Consider the following 21,833-nt stretch of genomic DNA (forward strand, 5'->3'; position numbering starts at 1 on the left):
ATGTAGTCTATTGACTTTTACTATGCGTGCTAGCCACTGGCATAAAATTTTTCTAAATTTCCTACCCTTTTAATTTTCAGAGTATATATATATATCACTTTCATAGACAGTTTCAGTTGATGATTGGGAGAGGGAGGCACAAGACCGAAATGGATGGAGGAAAAGAGTGCACGATGGTTATTCGAAGTTTGAAGGAGAGAGAATGAAGCATGAGAAGATCAAGAGAAGGCTTAGAAAGAATGAACCTGTGGAAAATGAGGGAGTGTTGCTTTTTATGTGTGTGATTTGTTGGAGGAAATGCTTGAGTCATGCAGGCCTGGTTAGCTATCAGAGAACTCGCAAGAATCATCCCTTTGTAAATACAGCTATTGTTCGCAATAGAGCATGTGCAGCCTGTGGAAAGGTGTACCTTTCAGTTGGAGGATTGAAAAGGCATGTCTAAAGACTTCATACTGTGGCACCTGTTCCATCTGCCAGCCAGTTAAGCTGTGCATTATGCAATAGGATGTGCAAATCTTTGGCCAGGCTCAAGAGTCATACAAAGGCCTCACATTGCATCATCAATGACTCATTTCATTGATGCTTTCTTGCAATGGCTTTGCTTGTATACAAGAAAGCAGCTACTATATATATATATGTGTGTGTGTGTGTGTGTGTGTGTGTATGTGTATGTATATATATGTATATATTTTTGCTATTATGCAAAAGTCCAAAATGTTGCTTTTTCAGAAAACAAAAAAATAGTTTCACCATTCCATTTCTTTTTACGTTAAAAACAGTTTCAGCTTTACTATAATACTTTGTCGGGTGCATAGAATTGTGAATGTATGATATTTTCAGTCAGAAATATTTTTGCAAAACTGTTGTATGTGGGACTTACTACACTTTGACAATTTTCATCTGAAGCAGCTGGAGATACAATAGTTTGACCAAAAGAACTGGCTATATCAAGCAAAATTAAATATTGAAAAAAACACATTTGGCCAAATTTGGACATACAACAGTTTAACATAATAGCAGCGGTATATATATTATATATATATATATTATATATATATATATATATATATAATATGAGAAAATATTCCAAACTTACAGGGAAAAATTCAATTTAGAAATACTAAATCAAATTTCACAAAATATATATATATAATATATATATATATATATATTATATATATATATATATATATATATATAATATATATATATTACTCTTTTACTCTTTACTCTTTTACTTGTTTCAGTCATTTGACTGCGGCCATGCTGGAGCACCACTTTTAGTCGAGCAAATCGACCCCGGGACCTATTCTTGTAAGCCCAGTCTCTTTTGCCGAACCGCTAAGTGACGGGGACGTAAACACACCAGCATCGGTTGTCAAGCAATGCTAGGGGGACAAACACAGACACACAAACATATACACACACACTTATATATATATATATTATATATATATATATATATATATATATATAATATATATATATATATATACATATATATGACAGGCTTCTTTCAGTTTCCGTCTACCAAATCCACTCACAAGGCATTGGTCGGCCCGGGCTATAGCAGAAGACACTTGCCCAAGATGCCACACAGTGGGACTGAACCCGGAACCATGTGGTTGGTTAGCAAGCTACTTACCACACAGCCAATCCTGCACCTATGTTTATGTATGTATATATCAATAATACAGTGATTGTTTCTTATCAGGAACAAAATGTTTAATAGGACTGCTATAGAAGTGCTCAATTAAATGAGATAAATATATTAAACTATGGTTGCAGAACAAACAAATACAAGGTCATCCACGTAACATTTCATATCTCGAACATTTAATCATTTTTTCCCCTGACGAAGGAATAATCATTATGATGCACCCTCGTGCATTAAATACAGTGATGTACCCCTGAAATGGCCATAGGGAATGTAAATATGGTTTCTTCTTTTTTGCTTGGACAATGGCTTTTAACTATAGGTTTCCCTTATCTGAAAAGTAATTTTTAATGAAAAAAATTTCTAAACAATGAACTTTTATCTTACCTTATATATTATATATTACTTATTTATATGCTTCCTATATATATGTATTTTTATATATTTTTTATATATCTATATATTTATATATTACTTTATATTTTTACGTATTTATTATTCTAGGTGTTGTAATGTTTTTGAAAAAAAATATATTTCTTAATCGCTAAAGTATTAACTTTTAACCGTGATGAACTGTATTCACACATTTTTCTTGCATTTTCTTATATGCTTGTACTGATGAGTTATGTTTCATCTTCCGTGATGTTATACATGTATATTCTATGTGAAAGAAAAAGCATTATGTGATTAAATGTTCGAGATATGAAATGTTACGTGGATGACCTTGTATATATATATATATATATATATATATATATATATTATATATATATATATATATATATATATATATATATGTATGTGTATATATATATATAAATTAGAAAAAAAACACCTTTTATCAATTCAGTAATGAAAAATTAAATTATACCATTTAGAATACATCTTATAGAAAGATTAAATATAAGATAAAACATATGACAATGATTAAGTAATGTGCAAAAAAATAAATAAAATGTATATATTTAATAGAATAATGACACGTGTTTCGTGGCTATATTTAAGAAATGATAATAGTAATAATAATAGTAAAATCACTTCAATATAAATATAGTCACTCTTCAGGTTAAAGATAAAAACAATAAAATAATTAATTAGGTAAATTAATAAATATACGTAAATAATCTTGTAAAATACAAAATATCTTAACAAATATATTCTTGTTTACATTAAAAAATAGAATAAAAAATAAGATACAATTAATTAAAATATTTAAAACATATATATAAAATACAAAATATACATTAAGTGAAAACTAAATACTATAATTAAATCTATATATATTAAATTAAATTATTAATTTATTTAATAAACATCTAAATAAAAATTATTAAGTAATTTATATTAAAATCCTTAATGTTAAGTAATATACATAATGTTAGTACAGCTATAAATATTAGAATTAAAAATAGGAAATGGTTCAAATATATACACACCTATTAGATAAACTAACTATATTATTAATATATATGTAGTATCTATAGATTTAATATTTTACTTAATTATATAGTTGACCAAAATATCAATTAATATTAAACTCATTTACTTAAATGTAATACTATGTAATAAATAGACCACCTAACTATTTAATAGTATATTGTCTTACAAAACTATTTCTAAATTAAATTATATGTAATACATTAAATCACATTATAAAAATAATAATAAATATAATAAATAAATAGATATACATATCATAACTAATAATTATCAAGAAATTATATATAAATTGATATTTTAACAACAATAATAATAATAATAATCAAACTTAATACAATTCAAAAGTTAAATAATATTGTTAAATAAAAAATGTTACTTAGCTTGTCGATGAAAATAATATAACTGAATTTTAAATGTAAAAATGTAGGTCTTAGCGTTTATAAGAAATTAAACTCGTGAAGACGTGTAAAAAAATAGAATAAAATTATCAATAAAAATGCCAAGAAATATTTATTAATGAAAAAGACAAAAAATATTTATTAATGAAAAGGATGAAAAATATTTAAGCTTCAAGAATTAAAGAAAAATAGAATAACAAAACAACTATAAATGACTATTTACTATAAATTAAGTTCCAGATAATTATTACGTAAAATATACATATAATATTAAATTAATTTATATTACTATAACTAATTGGTCTTAATAAAATTATATATAATCATTTATGTATTAAGAAATATCTGTTTAAAATTATTCAAATATATTAATATAACATATAATAATATAGTAAATTATACACTAATACTACTAAATAATATCTACAAGAAAGAAATAACATAACAAGAAATAAGGTTTTATACGTACAGAAAAATTAGCTAAACGTATCCTATAGGTAAATAAATTTATGTTAGCATTTATTTTTAAATGACTATTTACTATAAATTTAAAGACCATATAATAAATACGTAAAATATATTATATTTAAATTAATTTATATTACTATAATTAATATATCTTAATAGATTTATATAATCATTTATTTATTAGGTAAACCTATTATATAGGTAATTTAATTTATGTTTACATTTAATTTTACATTCCTCTAATGAATTTACCAACACATAATTGTTATTAAATAATATTTCTTTGAATTCATTATTACACAATGAACAATAATTGCTCCCTATACAATATGATTTAGCCCTACAAATAACCTCCCAAGTTAATTTATATTTAATAGATCTAGATATATATACTCACACACACAAAACAAACACATATACCTATGTACATACACATCAATATATATGCATACATACTCATACTTAGAACTGTAAATTTTGCATTAGTGAACTGAGATAAAAAGGAGGGAATGGATAGTAAAAAATAGACAACATATATAAGGATAATGAACAGGGATGAATTAAATATTAAGACATGAAAAAAAAAGAGAGTAAATACATTATACAGAAAGAGGGAAGGAGTAAAGACAGAAGAAGAGAGAAAGAAATTTATAGAAAGAATAATAGAGTACTATCTTATCACTGGTCACACAGTGATAAGATAACTGGTTGTCTTAAACTATTAGTTAAAGCAAATGAAAGAAAAAATAAAATATGGAAAAAAGAGAACAGCAAATATGGATATCCTAAATTCTGAAATCTGTATATTTAGTATTTAATACCTGAAAGTAAGTGAGTCATAAATGAACCAGGGTTTACTGGAACTGTTAGACAATTCAGTTACAACAATAGTAATATTGGGTCACACTAAGGTGAGACAAGTAACCTATTATTAAAGATTAATGTTTATGGCTTAGGATTATAGACAGGTTTAAAATACCTAAGGTTTTCTATATAGAATGCAGGTATTTAATCCTAAGTTCACCTGGTCTATTAATAACCTTACCTGAGCATCTTAGGACTTCTAATAATTCCATATAACAAAGGTTACAACCATATTTATTGTTAATGAAAGGCTTAGCATGTTTCACAATACTCTGGGAATCTATCTTTTAACTCCCAGATTTTTATAGCAAGTGATGTAGGTTTTAGCTTTATCTTTTTTTGAAAGGTGAGCATTGTAATGTAATCTTAGTTTGACGAGGGGAAAGTTCAAACTATATCAATAAAAATAGTCTGGTTAGTATGAATATTACATTGGTACACTATATTTTTAGTCAGGCACCTGTTACTTAGATGGTGGTGAAATTTATTTTTACAGTTACATAGTTTAGATGATGCAAAGATCTGGGATCATAATTGGTGTAATATATCAATTCTACTGGCAGCACTCAGGTTACCATTAGAATTACTACTGTTACCATTATTAAGATTATTGTTATTGATATAACTATCATTATAATCATTCTGGTCACTACTAATATTATTGCTACTGCCATTACCAATATAACTGCTATTATTGTTAGTAATAGTAGTATCACTGCTATTGAAATTACCATTGTTGTTATTCTCAACATCACTACTGATAATATTATGATCCTCAGTGCCATTGTCTATGATTGTATGGCTGTAAAATTCCAGTGTCTCATGGCTGTTGGAGATGATAGTAGTAGAACAAGCAGTCACAAATCGTTGCTGACAACCATTCTATTTGAAGATTACTCATTCTGACTACTAGATATGTGAGCTGAATGGACAGGATTAGATTGGGTTAGTCCTCATTAGGGCTAACATTATTATTATTATTATTATTATTATTATTATTATTATTATTATTATTATTATTTATTGTGCATTTGTTAATAGCACTGATATTATCAGCTAGATTTGGTGTTATCGAAAACGAAAACTTAATTTATGCTTGTTAAAAATATGACTATATTTACTAGATGGAGGAAAATGTCATTCCAAAATACCAAAATGTTTCTTGGTAAGTTGTTTGACATTTGTAAACCATGGTGGATTATACCACAATATGTCAGTGTTACATAACCTCCATCAATTATGGTGTTTATGGGAGTGCCTGTCATTTTTCATTCTTCTTACATAGTCATTAATATAGGTGCTCCTACCATCAATGCTATTAATATCAGTACTTCCTGAGTAGCTATTGTCATAGCTACTATTAAATTTATTATTATTAAAGTGGTGAGCTTGCAGAATCATTAGAGGGCCAGAGAATATGCTTTGTAGCATTTCATCCATCTTTACATCTTGAATTCAAATTCCCCCAGGGTCAACTTTGCTTTTCATCCTTTTGGGGGTTGATGAAATAATACCAGTTGAGCACTGGGGTTGATAAAATCAACTTAACCCTCCCCACAAATTTCAGCTTTGTGCCCGTCACTACATTCTGAATTCAAATTCCACCAAGGTCGACTTTGCCTTTCATCCTTTCAGGGTTGATAAATTAAGTACCAGTGAAACACTGAGGTCAATGAAATTAACTAGTCCCTGCCTCAAAAATTTCAGGTTTTCTGCCTTTAATAGAAAGGATCATTATTATTTTTATTATTGTTATTATTAGCATTGTCATTACTCATATTATCAATATTATCAAAGTTACCGCTAGTCGTATTTCAGTAATTAACACAATCATTAGGGCAGCATTTTATGCTCTTTTCAGTTCCTAGTGGTGGGGAGGGCTGTTTGGCATCCATATCTGCTGTGGGGGATGTTATATTCATGCTACTGAGGCATAGTTGGGATAAATAGTTCTTAAGACTAATGTTAGATAAGGATGTAATTTCTTGTGAGAAGCCACTAGCTGCAAGTTCTTGGTTATTAAATATTTCCTCTGCTGCTGATAGATCTGGGATCCTAATCAATATAATTTTAATCATGCTATTAAAAATAGATCTGTGCTGATTTGAGTATATATTAATATATTTTAGATATTCATTAATTAGTATATATTAATATATTTTAGATATTCATTAAGCTTTAGAAGAATTTAAATCTAATGTAACATCTAGGAAATTAGCAAAGAACTTATGTAGGGCCTTCCTAGTTTTCTCTAAAACCATTACAGATGACATCTATTGTCTTTTTTACAACTGCTTTATTACCTACACATCCCCACCTCTCATTGTCTCAATTTAAATTTAGGTTGTGTCCTCAATAATGTTGTCACAAGTTCTGAAATTAGAGGTGCCACACACTTTAGCTGTTGGAGTTGAGTCCATTGTGTGTAGCTTCATGCTACTAAGTCATTTTTTATGGATTTTAGTTGTCTTTTGCATTTGATTATTTTGTATGATTCAAGTTTCTTTTTTATTCTTAGGTTTCAGCTCAATAATGATATATTCTGATGGATAATGCTGAACAGTTCTTGTTTCTTGGGTTGCATGTTGTATTTAAAGATAGTTTTGGGTGTTTCTGAAATGTTTTTGGCTTTTTATAACTCTTCAATGTCTATTGTTTTGACACGTTTTATTCCATTCTCTATTAGAGTAGATGGGTACTTTCTTTCAATTAGTGCCTCTTTTAGTTCCAAGAGTCTTTTATCCTGAATTTCCAGATTGGAGACAATTGTTTGGATTCTTCTTGCCAGGTTAAATGGAATATTTGTTTTGGTATATTCTGGGCGATATGAAATAAATAGTAGGTACTGTTTAGTCTGTTGGTTTATTGTGAGTTTTGGTTCCAGTGTTCATGGCATTCTTGAAAACCAGTTTGTGCATTAACTAATAGCATTCTGAGCCACATTCTTTGTATAAAAACAAATGACTCTCACAATGACCGCAAAAGACTCAATTTGCAACACAGACCCACATACCATACACTTAAAAATCAAATGTGAAACTGGTTGAGTGTGTGTGTGTGTGTGTGTGTGTGCGTGTGTGCGTGCACATGTGTGTATGTATATATATATACACACACACACACATATATATATATATATATCTTAAATTTTAAATCCTCATATTTTTTAATTTCTAGGGATTTCTTGAGTTTGAGAAGACTCACCAAGCTAAGTAAACTGAAGGCCATGAAGGGTTGTCCTTTATATCCCCTGCACCACCACCTCTTGCACACAATCTACTCCCTCCCCCACTGCAACAACCCCCTCCCCAACTCATCTCCCCAGCACCCCTTCCCCACCCATACTCACCAACCGCTGCATTCCCACCATTCTCCCTCACATACCTACCTGCACACAATATGTTCCCATTGAATCTCATCCCCGCAACTTATCTACCTAATATTCCCTCCTACCTGTGCCTACCCATTACACCAACTCCATCTATCACTCCTTTTGCAATCTTATTAACTCACCCACTCACTCTCTCCAAAATCCAGCCCATTCATCCTCACTGTCATCTTCTCTCACTCACTCTCTTCTCTCCCCACTCTTTCACTGCCTGAGGCAGCCTCTAATGCAAGACTTTTTTTCATGTCCCTCAATACTACTACCCACCTCAGCTCAGGGGTCTTGTCTTGCAAGTTACTTGACCTCACTGCAGGTGGTGCCATGTAAAAATGCACCTAATACTTTCTGTAAATTGGTTGGTTTTGGGAAGGGCATCCAGCAGTAGAAATCATGCCAAGGCAGACAGCAGGGATTGGTGCAGTCTTCTGAATTGCTAGTTTCTGTGGACCTCTCCAACACATGCCAGTATGTGTGTGTGTGTATACACACACACACAAAATTATCTAGAAAAAATGGGGTCTTGCATGGTCAAACAGTGCTTGTTACCCCTTCTACAAAGCTCTACAATGATACCTAATATATATATATATATACACACACACAAATACACACTCACACATACATTCCTGCACATATACATGTAGACATGCACACGTACATACACATATATATGCATACATATACAAATGTCTTTCTATGTTTATACAATGATAATGATGATGATGATAAAGAAAAGAAGCAACTCTAATGATGAGAACGTGTAACATTAATAATAATAACATCAACAAAAGCAATAACAATAAAATGAAGTAATGATAAAAACAACAATGCCATGCGTACATATACACATACACGCACGTGCATTTATGTACATGCACACACACACATGTAGACATACATATACAGGTGCAGAAGTGGCTGTGTGGGATGAAGCTTGCTTCCCAATGACATGGTGCTGGGTTCAGTCTCACTGCATGACACCTTGGGCAACTGTCTTCTACTATAGCCTCAGGCCAACCACTTGTGAGTGGATTTGGTAGACAGAAACTGAAAGAAGCCTATCATATATATATATATATATATATATACTTTTTTTTTTCTTGTTGCCCCATCTGTATTAACTTAATTTAACTTAGCTTGATCTAATTTAATTTAGCTCGATTTGATTTAACTTAATTCAATTTAATTTAATTTCATGTTTGCTTCATATGTGTCAATATCTTTGTTAATGCTTGAACTTCCTCGTTGATGCTATTTAAATTCAATTTGATTTAATTTAATTTTTGTTTGTTCCATATCTCCTTCACTTGCTATGATGTTTGCCTTCATAACCCTCTATATACTAAGATACAAGCATGGCATTTTGGCAGCCATATTACCTCCTTCCAGCTGCTTAGTAGTATAAATAAGCTCCTAACCCTTGATTCCCTTCTCACAAAGGAACTACCCCTGGCTATTTAGACACATAAGCCGAGATATGCACAGGTAAGTTAAAATGGGTCTTTTGTTCTCAGCTCTATCGACTCTACACATTTTGTCACCCAGTCCGTATTAACTTTATTAACTTGATTAATTTGATTTTAACTAGATTTGATTTAACTTAATTCAATTTAATTTAATTTTATGCTAGCTTCATGTGTCAATATCTTTGTTAGTGCTTGAACCTCCTTGTTAATACTATTTAAATTCAATTTAATTTCATTTTTGTTTGCTCCGTATCTCCTTCACTTGCTACAATGTTTGCTTATCCATGATGTGCCCACCCTTTCCCTCCCCCACAACCTATACCAGAATCCGTTTCCAGCCCCGACCACTTATACCAGAAATCTCTCTTCTGTGCCGGAACCTCTCATGGCAACCCTTCCTCACCCTCCTCTCCACCCAGTAGTTTCACCCACATTGCTGCAATACACACATACTCTGTATCTTGCTACTTTGTCCCAAAGAAAGCAAGACTAAATGTGACCATTTTGCACTCAGTTTTATTGTTTGGTTAATTATTGCTTGGTTAAATAGGATAAGGGTAGTTAATTCATTAACCACGCTTATCCTATTTATTTACCTAACTTATCAGCATTTTATTAACATTGCTTTGTATTAATGCTGGTATGCAGCACCTGCCACCAATAGTGGTGACAGTAATTAACTAGTTAACCTATATATGTGTTTACTGGTATCTGTACTAATACTGCTGTACAGCACCCATGTCCAGTGAAGGTAGCAAGTGTAACATGAACGATGATGGATTAAATGCGAGGACAACCGCTTTGACATGTCTGTTGGCAAATTCTTGTTACAACTTTTCAGATGCTGATAGCTGCTGTTATCCATCCCCATGTTGCCTCCTGCCTCCCCTTACATTCCCTCAAAGTTGGCACTGTCAGAGTAGGCACATTGAAAGGTAGGTCCGGTGAGGTTGTTGTGATGCTTGGAAAAAGATGTGTTGATGTGTGTTGCATCTAAGAAGTTCAGTGGAGAGAAGCTTCAGCCAGGTTCCTTACTGGCAAAAGACATAGGAATAAATTCTTCTGGGAGGGCAACAGTGATGAGTAGAAAGTGTTGGTATACTTCTAGCAGAGAAATGGGTAAATAAGGCGATTGAAGTTGTCAGAGTATGTGACAGGATATTTAAGCTTAGACTAGTTTTGCAGAATAGTATAGCAGTAATCATCTCTGCCTATGCCCCACCCAACCTGGTCTGCCAAATGAACTAAAGGACTATTTATTCCTATGGCACTCTTGCAGACTACATCAAAGGCAAGTGACAGTGACCTTATCTTCGTGGCTGGTGATTTCAATGGACATGTTGGGCAGCACACAGGTGTCTTCCATGGGGTGCATGGAGGCCATGGAATTGGTTCCTGAAATGAAGAGGGAACAAGGCTGTGGGAGTTTTATGATGTGAATGACCTAATGACACCAGAAAGTCAGCCAATCACCTGATAACTTATAAAGCCAGTGACCATGCAAGCCAAGTTGACTACATTCTCTCCAGAAAATGGGACTCATGGTTGCTCATAAATGCAGAGTCCTTCCCTAGAGAAGAATGTACCCCACAGTATGGGTTACTAATTAGTGACTTCAAGCTACAGGCATGAAGGCTTCGAAGAAGCAAGCCAGTTTGGAAAAGAAGGATACGGAAGCTTAAGGATCCTTTGAATACTCAGAGATTTAGAGCTGTCCTAACTGAAGCATTTAATGAGTTACAGACTTGCAACATGGAAAATAATTGGAAGTTCCGAGACAACTTGCTGAGATCTACAGACCAAATTTGTGGCTGGTGCAAAATCCCAACCAGGCCTAGGGTGACGTGGTGGTGAAACAGTGTAGTTGACAGGGCCATTAGAGCAAAGAAACAGGCTTGGAAGGACTAGAAGGGTAGTAGTGGCAAAGAGTTATATCAGGCAGCAAGAAGGGAAGCTAGGAGGCAGGTATACATAGCCAAGAGTGAAACAGAAAGAAAGAAGTTTGCCAATGTTCTGCAGTGTGAGGACCAGTGGCTTGGTTTGCAAGACAGTGTACCAGGGAAAATTGTGATGTTGGAGAGAAGTGTGTTCACATGGATGAGGGTTCACTTGCAGTTAGTGGCTCTGTAAAGAAAGAGGTTTGGAAGTGTCACTATGAAAGGCTATTAAATGTAACGCACTCATAGGAGAAGGAGAGTCTGTCTACTGTGGATTCAACAGAGGGGTTAGAAACCTGAATAGACAGTAGCGTGGTAGACAAAGTCATAAAGAATATGAAAACGGAGAAAACCCGCCCATGGATCATCAGGAATAACAGCTGACATGCTTAAAATATCTGGCAGTGTGGGTTATGGTCTAGTTACATGTATTGTTAATCAGGTATGTGTGTGAGTCATACCCAGTGACTGTTGTAGTTGCATCATAGTCAACTATTACAAAGGTAAAGGTGATGCCTTAGGCAGAAATAATTACAGAGGTATCAAATTGTTGGATCAGATGATAAAAGTTACAGAGAAGGTCATAGCCCAACTAATTAGAAAGAGAGTTAGTCCAGATGAGATGCAGTTTGATTTTGTGCCAGAGAGAAGCACTTCTGACACCATGTTTCTGGTAAGGCAGCTGTAGAAGTATCTAGCCAAAAATAAACCTCTGTACATGACTTTTGTTGATACAAAGAAAGCCTTGTGGAGAAGACTCAGGAAGACATAGGATGAAGTATTGAAGGCCAACCTCAAGATACAAAGGAGATTACTAAGGACTGAGCTAACTAGCATATTGCTTTACTCAAGAAGACTTGTCCACCCCAGCAGAATTGATACTGCATAAAAATCACCTGTACTGGTGCCATGTTAAAAGCATCTAGTACACTTTATGGAGTGATTTACACTAAGAAGGGCATACCAGAACAGACAATGGAGCCTAGTGTGGCCCCTGGCCTCACCAGCTCCAGTCAAACTGTCCAATCCATGCCAGTATGGAAAATGGACGTTGAATAATGATGATGATGATATGTGTGTGTGTATGAAGGAATGTGGCTTAGTGGTTAGGATATTCAGTTCACAATTGTAAGGCTCTGAATTTGATACTTGGCAGTTTGTTTTGTCCTTGAGCAAGACACTTTATTTCATGTTGCTCTAGTCCATTCAACTGGTAAAAATTAGTTGTATCTGTAATTCAAAGGGTTAGCCTTATCACAATCTGTGTCATCCTGTGTTTCCCTGAGAACTATGTATATCTGTGAAGTGCTCACCCACTCATACATTAATTTCACAAGCAGGCTCTTCTGTTGGTTGGATCAACTGGAAAACTTGTCAAACCAACAGCATGCCAGTTTCCAATGTGTGTGTGTGTGTGTATATATATTGTTTTTATTGAATGGGATCCATAAAGGATCAAGGCATATCAAAGTGAAGCATTCCACAAATTGGTTAGGCAAAACATGCTGTCAAGTTATTGATTATCTTTGTAGCTATGATCACTGTCATTTGGTAATTCACAATTCCAATATGATTCAAAAGTAATGAAAGATGAATGGAAACTTAAGCATGGTATTAAAACATAATAAAAACAGATAAATGGGTTATATGATGTTGCTAACAAGGAAACATGTACATAACTTCATGCACCACATGAAATTCTCTGGATATGACCAGAAAGATAGGATTTGTGTATACCGGGGAGCTAGAAAGAAATTAGATAGCATCATATGTAATGAAGCCAGTGGTACCTGCCCTAGATACAGAGGTAGAGACTAGAATAATATACAGACGGTTTGTGACAAAGCAAACAATAAGAACATATGGTACAAGGCTAACAAATATCAAAGAGTGATGTTGTATTGGCCACACCCCATGGGGAATTAGCCTGTAGATTTAGGAAGATTCTGAGGGAGACCAAACCTAACATTAAGATTGTTGAGAAGCCAGAGAGCTCCATCAGATTACAATTATGGAGGACATACACCTTCGAAAATACTACATGCACTAATGAGAACTGATTGGCATGTAAGATTAACCCTGGTATTAATTGTAGAACTAGAAATGTGGTCTACAGTATTAGGTGCATAGAGAGTGCTTGTAAGGACAAAAACACAACATACATTGGAGAGACCTCTAGAAGTATTGTGGAGAGAATATATGGACACTTGAAGCAATATGACAAGAAACAGTCCTCCATACTCTATCAATATGCCAAAGACCAACATGGAAACACACTGGGCTGACTTGACATCCACATTTTATCAAAGCACCCAAAGGACCCATCACTCAGACAAATACAGGAGTACGCTCTCATAAATGAAACATCCCTTGTACTAAATGGGAAATACATGTAGAAGGTATTGATACCCCAATACCCACAGAATATACATACATAGGTACATTTACTTGTAGGCTGTTCTGTAAGCAAATATGTATATATATAGATCACTAGCCACTACACATTCTTTATTTTCTCTCTTTGTTTCTTTCTATGTTCCTTTCTGTGGAAGAGCATAGGCTCAAAATGTTAAAGACTTCTTCACTTCCTGAGGTATAAACTAATACATCTGTTTGTTGTCTGCACCACCTGTCTTCGTCTTTTGTTTTTTGTGAATTCCCCCCCTATATATATATATATATATATATATATATATAATATATATATATATATATATATATATACATACATACATATAAATATATATATATATATTATATATATATATATATATATATATATATATATTATATATATATAAAATTTTAAAAAAACACCTTTTATCAATTCAAAATGAACAATTAAATTACACCATCTAGAAAATTACATATAATAGAAATATTAAAATTAAAATAACAATAAAATGTCAGTGATTAAGTAAATTGCAAAAAATAATAATAATAAAAACGTATATAATTTGTAGAATAATGACACATGTTTCGTGGCTATATTTAAGAAATGATTATAGTAGTAGAGAAATCACTTTGATATAAATATAGTCACTCATCAGGTTAAAAATAAACTAGAACAATAAAATAATTAATTAATAAATATACTTTAATATATATATATATATATATATGAAAATACTAAATATACATAAGTGAAAACTAAAACAATACTTAAATTATTAAATACTTTAAAATTAAATAAAATACACAATGCTAGTACAAGTCATTAAATTGTAATTAAAATAAGAAATGGTTCAAATATAGACAAACTCCTTAAATAAGCTAACCATATAATAAATATATATGTGTAATATCTATAGATTTAATATAACAATCTATAACAAAGTTGACTAAATATCAAATAATATAATACCTAATTAAATTAAAATTTAATATTACAAATAAATAAGCCACCAAATAATTATTATACTATATTGTCTGACGAAATTAATTCTTAAATTAAATTAAAATAAATGTAATTCGTTAGATCCCTTTATATATAAATATATATATACTAGCTGAAGGTGACCCGCTCTACGTGCGGGTAAGAGTGTGGTTGTTACTTTCTGTTGCTTCCTTTCAGCATGTAAAAAGCACCATCCGAACGTGGCCGATTGCAGTGTCGCCTTAACTGGCTTCTGTGCCGGTGGCACGTAAAATGCACCAACCGATTGTGGCCGCTGCCAGCCCCCCCTGGCACCTGTGCCGGCGGCACGAAAAAAGCACCCACTATGCTCACAGAGTGGTTGGCGTTAGGAAGGGCATCCACCTGTAGAAACACTGCCAGATCAGACTGGAGCCTGGTGCAGCCTCCTGGCTTCCCAGACCCCAGTCACACTGTCCAACCCGTGCTAGCACGGAAAACGGACGTTAAACGACGGATGATGATGATGATTCTCCCTCTTTGTTTCTCTCTCCTTTCTCTCTCACTTTCCCCACTCTCTTACTCTTCCTTTCTCTCGGACTCTCCCTCGCTTTCTCTTACTCTCTATCTTTATCTATCTCTCTCCCATTTATAAACAACAAAAGATGTTGAGTAAGTTGAGAAATAAAATATTTAGAAAGATCAATCATAAATATCAGGCAGTAACAACGGAAAGGTCTGCTTCAAGGCAGACAGCAAAATACTAACATTTAAAAGGGACAGACGAACTTGCGAGCTGAATAAAAATAATAAAATATTGGAAACCAAAGTTTGAAGGGATAGAATGTGAGGATAGTAGAGTCACAATGGCTGGCTTTTCTTAACGACGGACAGCAACGTTTTGACAGTTTAACGGCTGGCGTAAAATTTTGAACTTGATGTAAAAGAAAATCCCTAAACACCAAGTTTTGAAGTGATTCTTTCTCACGACAGTAGACTCACCATGGCAAGCATTCAAAACTTCTTCATCATGGACGGCAACACATTGACGATTAAAAGGCTGGCGCAAATTCTTTAGCTTGCTGTAACAGAGAATTCCTAAACACCCGCTCCTTTAAATTTTAATCCCCTTCCAGCCCCATTTAGACCCCTTTTCACATTTTGGTTAATATAACCCGATTTCATTCAGGTGTACTGGGGCCACATTTTATAAGATGAGGAATTTTGTCCTAGAGGACACGCGTTTCATTTGAGGAAAAAAAATAGTTGTCATGCAAACTTGCTAGCACTTTTAACATAGGTGTGCATATTTTCAGCTCAACTGACCACATAATGCATACATTATATATATATATATGTATATATGTGTGTGTGTGTGTGTGTTGGAGTCTCTGTCATACGTGAGCGTTGACGCTGAATTCGACTGGTAAGCAGGTAACCTTGTCTTTGTTGAAATAGTTGTGAGCTGCTGGAGTTATTTCTCTGACCGGTAATAGGAATTTCCATATCCTCCGAGGAAATGAACTATTGACCCAGACAATTAGAATTAATTTTAATAAAAGCATCAATTTAAGAAAAAGTAATAAAGTAGTAAAAAATGAAAATTTAGCACGAAAAATTTGCAGGGTTCTAAATAAATGTTAAAATGTAATAGATACAAAAAACGTACATTATCACCAGAACACGAACAGGCAGACAATTGAATGCGATGGCGAGATTCATAATATTTGTTGTCACGATTGTGTGTTGGTGGTGGCGATGGTAATTCTCTCTATGAATGCAGACAGATACATAAAAGAAGGCCGTTTGAGGAAGTGAAATTGATGGGAATGTAGGAAATAGAGTGAGTGAAAAAGTGCTGGGAAGAGAGGAAATAGCAAGATAAATAGTGAGAAAGACAGATACATTAAAGAACGGGAGTGGACTTGTCAAAGTGGGTTTTTGGCCCTAGCAACGACACCTTTTAAAATAGGGATTTTTTAGGATAGCCCACGGGCATCGTCACCTCATTTTACATGTCCCTGTAAATTTTGGAGTCAATTGGACGGGATGTAGTGGCCTTGAAAGCGATCTAAGCGGTGGAAACGCATTTCAGTTTTATATATAGAGATATATTTTTTAAAAAAAGAGAGATATAAGAATTAATATCTATCGTAACTTATATCTATCAATATATATATATAAAAAGATATAATAGCGAGAATAATATGTTAATGGAAAGTAAGAAAACCTTTCAACCCTAAAATTAAAGAAAGGTGCAAAAATATTAGAATCAAAGAACAATACACTAAGAAGATATACAAGCACAATCACCAGTCCTATAACAATATAATAAATATAAAGCCAGTCGATAACAATAACAATAATAACAACAATCAAACTCAAAATAATAACAAGATCTAACCAATATTGATAAACAAACTAAATTACTAAGTTCAACGATTAAGTTAATCTATCTGGATTTTAAATTTATTAATATGTTTTAGCGTCTAATTAATATACTCAATACAATTCCTCTTCATGAATAATACAATCAAAAATTTGAAATAGTACAAGTATACTCAAATCCATTATATAAACTAGTTATATTAATATCCATGTATAATATCTATAGATTTAATATATCACATGATAAAAAATTTAAGCATAAACTTTATATTAAAATAAAAACTAGTTTATTTAAAAATAATACTATTTAATGAAAATATTATCTAATTATTAAAAGAAATATAGTCTAACAATATTAATTTTCAAATTAAATAATATGTAAAACGTTAAAATCTTGTATAATAATTAAAGGATAACATATCCAATATCGAACATAAAAAATACTATCAAGAAACTCTAAATAAATAATAATATTACAACAACAATAATAATAATATTTCAAAAACACAACGAAATAGAGAAACGATAAAATGTCAAACTTAGCTTTGTGAAGTGAAAGAGTAACTGATTTTTAAAGTAAAATAGTTAAAGCGTTTATAAAATTTATCGCGGTTAGACTTAGTGCAAAGAAATCAAATAAATACTCAATGAAAATGGCAAAATTTTTTTATCAACGAAAAATACGAAAAAACGAAAAAACATTAAAACCTCATGAACTAAAGAAATATGAGAAAAAAAACACAACTTATGGAGAAATTAATATGAAGACACCCAACTAAAATTAACAGACACCTATTAATATATCAATAACAAATTTAATCACAGCTAAGCATTAATCCCAAAATAATACAAAATAATACAAAATCCAAACGAAAAGGAGAAAAGAACGTTGCTAAGTTAGTTGAGAAGAATCACTAGAATATAAATGTAAATAATAGTAAGAAAACCTATCAACCCCAAAATTAAAGAAAGGTGCAAAAATATTAGAACCAAAGAACAATACACTAAGAAGATGTACAATCACAATCACCAGTCCTATACAAAGCCAGTCAATAACAATAACAATAATAAATTATAAATAAATGATAATATTACAACAACAATAATAATATTTCAAAAACAACGAAATAGAGAAACGATAAAATGTTTTTGCAATTTACTTAATCATTGACATTTTATTGTTATTTTAATTTGAATATTTCTATTATATGTAATTTTCTAGATGGTGTAATCTAATTGTTCATTTTGAATTGATAAAAGGTGGGTTTTTTTTCTAATTTTTTATATATATATTATGAGAAATATATATATATATATGAAGCAGGTAAATGGATATGTAGGTAAACAGATAAATACATAGGTAAGTCAACACATTCATACATGCATACATACATATGTGCAGAGACTTGCATACTAGTGCACATACATGTGCACAAACAGACAAAAGGAATACAGCTCTAATAACGGACAGTCAACATCCACTGACAAGATTGCAAAAGCAATGAAAATGTTGGAAAAGAGAAAAATATAAATGATAAATAACTGGAAATTGAATGTCTTAGATATTAAGGCAGTATAAACCCCCCCCCCCTGACACAACAAAATAATACAACTAGATTGCTTAATATGGGATATTTATGCCTGTCCTTTGCAGATGACATTGCTTGGCTTAATGACTTCCTTAGGATATTAATGCCTATAACTATCCTTATTACAACCTTATTACATTACCCACTCTCCTAGATTGGCAGGCTGGAGACACACCCTCTAGAATTTTCTTAAATATTAGTAATTCTGATAGAAATTTCACTCGTTGATTAATCAACAAGTCATCATTCACCTGCTTATTTGGTGGCCTGATGAGTTGGGAGTTATATAACATCAATTGTATTATATAATCAATCAATTGTATTATGCTTATGGCACAAAAATTTCTAATGAAACAATTGTAGCAATATCAGATAACCCATTTGTCTATTTTGTGTGTGTGTGTAATGAAATGTTACCGCTAAGCAGTGCTTAGACATAAACAGAATTTAGGTTAGTTATAATATATTTGTGACATATTTCAACTGCTAAAAGGCAAATACACTGTAGTTACCATAAAGAATATGTCTCTCTTATGGTAAAAAGGTATGAAAACATCTGGTTCATTCGGAATCCTAGACATTTATGTTTCAAGCCTCTTGGCTTTTGTCACATATATAAGTGGAAATGGATATGCTAGCTGTGTGACAAAGGTTGTGGCTTTTGATAGTATCCATGTTACTTGACCCAGTGAAGTTCAAACAATTTTATAGCAGGTTTATTCTTTTGTATAAAGAACACAGCTAGTATGAGGGAAAAACATGAAATATGAAGTTGGTATTTCTTTATTTCATATGTAATGCACATTTCTGTGAGATCTTTACCTTTTGACCTGCAGATTTAAAAGATAATTTTATGTAACTAAACACTTTCAAACTTTGGACACTGGTAGAATGTGTCATATAAAACATCTTTTACTCTTAGCATTTTTGAGAAAAAGTTGAGAACTTTTTGTTAAAGTTCTCGTATTTCGGTAATTTCAACCAATCAATGACGTGTATTCAACTGAATAAAATTACTTTTGTCAACAACAACTATCAGCAGTGTATTTTTCATTTGTCACTGTTATTTATGACATTGTTCATGTGTTTGTACTGGTTTTAAGATTTTAAAGTTAGGGTTTTAGGGTTAGGGTTAGAGTTTTAGGGTTAGGGTGTTAGGGTTAGGGTTAGTGTTTTAGGGTTAGGGTTAAGGTTTTAGGGTTATGGTTGTTATAAATAACAGTGACAAATGAAATATACACTGCCAGAAGTTCTTGTTGACAAACAACAGCAGTAATTTTATTCAGCTGAATACACGTCATTGATTGGTTGAAATTACTGAAATACGAGAACTTTAACATGAAATAACTTTGTAAATATAAGTTTTTCTCAAAAATGCTAAAAGTAAAGATGTTTTATATGACACATTCTACCAGTGTCCAAAGTTTGAAAGTGTTTTGTTACAAAAAATTATTTTTTAAATCTGTAGGTCAAAAGGTAAAGATCCTTTCTGTGTTCAAGTATACTGATCTCATCATCAGACAGGAATCAGAATACAATTAGATTAAGTCAAGCTACATATATAAGCCTTAAAATAGCTGATTCATAAAAAGGCACACACACGCACACAAACACACATACACTTAGATATAAGTGCATACCTGTGTCCACTCACAACTGTATATATACATATATATACTCTCATTCTGATCTAACTTGTCATTTAATGCTCGAAATGAAGAGTAGATAGACAGCTGACAACTGATGAAAGGTCATTCTTTGTGTTACTACTGTTTTCCATTTGTTTCTCTCATTGTTTGCATATTGAACTCATTTGTTTTCGTATTTCATGTTGTTTACTGTTGGTGATGGTCTGTACCCATATATGCATATGTATATATATATATATATATATATATATATATATAATATATATATATATATATATATATATACTAAATAATTTGCTTTACCACATACCGAAGTTTATGTGGTAAAGCAAATCTTTGCTGAACCCTAATTATTTAGTATTACTTAAGTTTACCATGAAATGGTCCTTTTTTCATGCCGAATTCTACTTGGTGAAATTATTGATTACTTCTTAATTAATTAATTTTACCCTTTGTTATTATATATATATATATATATATATATATATATATATATATATATATAGTTAATCCAAACATGAAAACACAACAATGCGAGGACGTGGAACAAGTATAGTGTTATTGGACGCTCAGGAAAGAAGGAGGGTTTAACGTTTTGAGCAGAGCTCTTCGTCAGAAACATAGGAAAAGGAAAGATCCAAAGAAGGGAAGATGGAGGGAAAAAATCGCCAACGGTACACACACGGTCATATATATACAGGGAAAGTAAGAAGAAAAAGTGAAATGGCGCTTTGAATATCAAAAAAATAAAGGCTTTTTTTATGAAAAGTAGCAATAAATAAATACAATTAGATGAAATGAGTAGAATTAAGAGGAATTAAATTCATTATTTTGAATTGTTAAAGAGATTCAATGTCGAACATGTATTGTCATTGCTGTTCACTGGCTTTGAATGCACACTGATTATCAAACAGTGTCGGGTCTACTAGTCCCTGAGTAAAAAGATTGTGTAAGGGAGGCAAGTAGACATAGTGCAATTAGGATCAATATAATACTATAATATGAATGGTGTAAGGAATGTATAGGTGTTAGTGGTATTATTGGTAAGGTTGGTAGTGTTTTGTATTATGTTGTGTTCATGTTAAGTTGTGGATGATATTTATTGATAAAAGTTGCTTCTTTATTCATTCTTTGCTGTACTGAAGTATTCTGTGAACATTGATAGAAGGGGAAAATTAGGAAATTAGGATTAAGGTTCCTAGCAAACCTATCTATGTGTTCATTGACCTGTATC

The 21,833-nt window shown here is 32.1% G+C and overlaps 1 protein-coding gene and 1 long non-coding RNA gene across 4 annotated transcripts in view; one reads left to right on the forward strand and one right to left on the reverse strand.

Moving 5' to 3' along the window:
• The window catches only part of LOC115212167 (HORMA domain-containing protein 1-like), a 557,209-nt gene that overhangs the window by 260,053 nt on the left and 275,323 nt on the right, over positions 1-21,833 (forward strand). The window lies entirely within an intron of this gene.
• LOC118763328 lies at positions 138-20,572 on the reverse strand. The gene is made up of 3 exons (XR_004999071.1): positions 20,551-20,572; positions 8,167-8,171; positions 138-324 (listed from the first exon to the last, which is right to left on the reverse strand). It is a non-coding gene; the product is annotated as an uncharacterized LOC118763328 (long non-coding RNA).

This window comes from Octopus sinensis, linkage group LG5 (assembly GCF_006345805.1).
Source record: "Octopus sinensis linkage group LG5, ASM634580v1, whole genome shotgun sequence".
NCBI classification, from domain to species: Eukaryota; Metazoa; Mollusca; class Cephalopoda; order Octopoda; family Octopodidae; genus Octopus; species Octopus sinensis.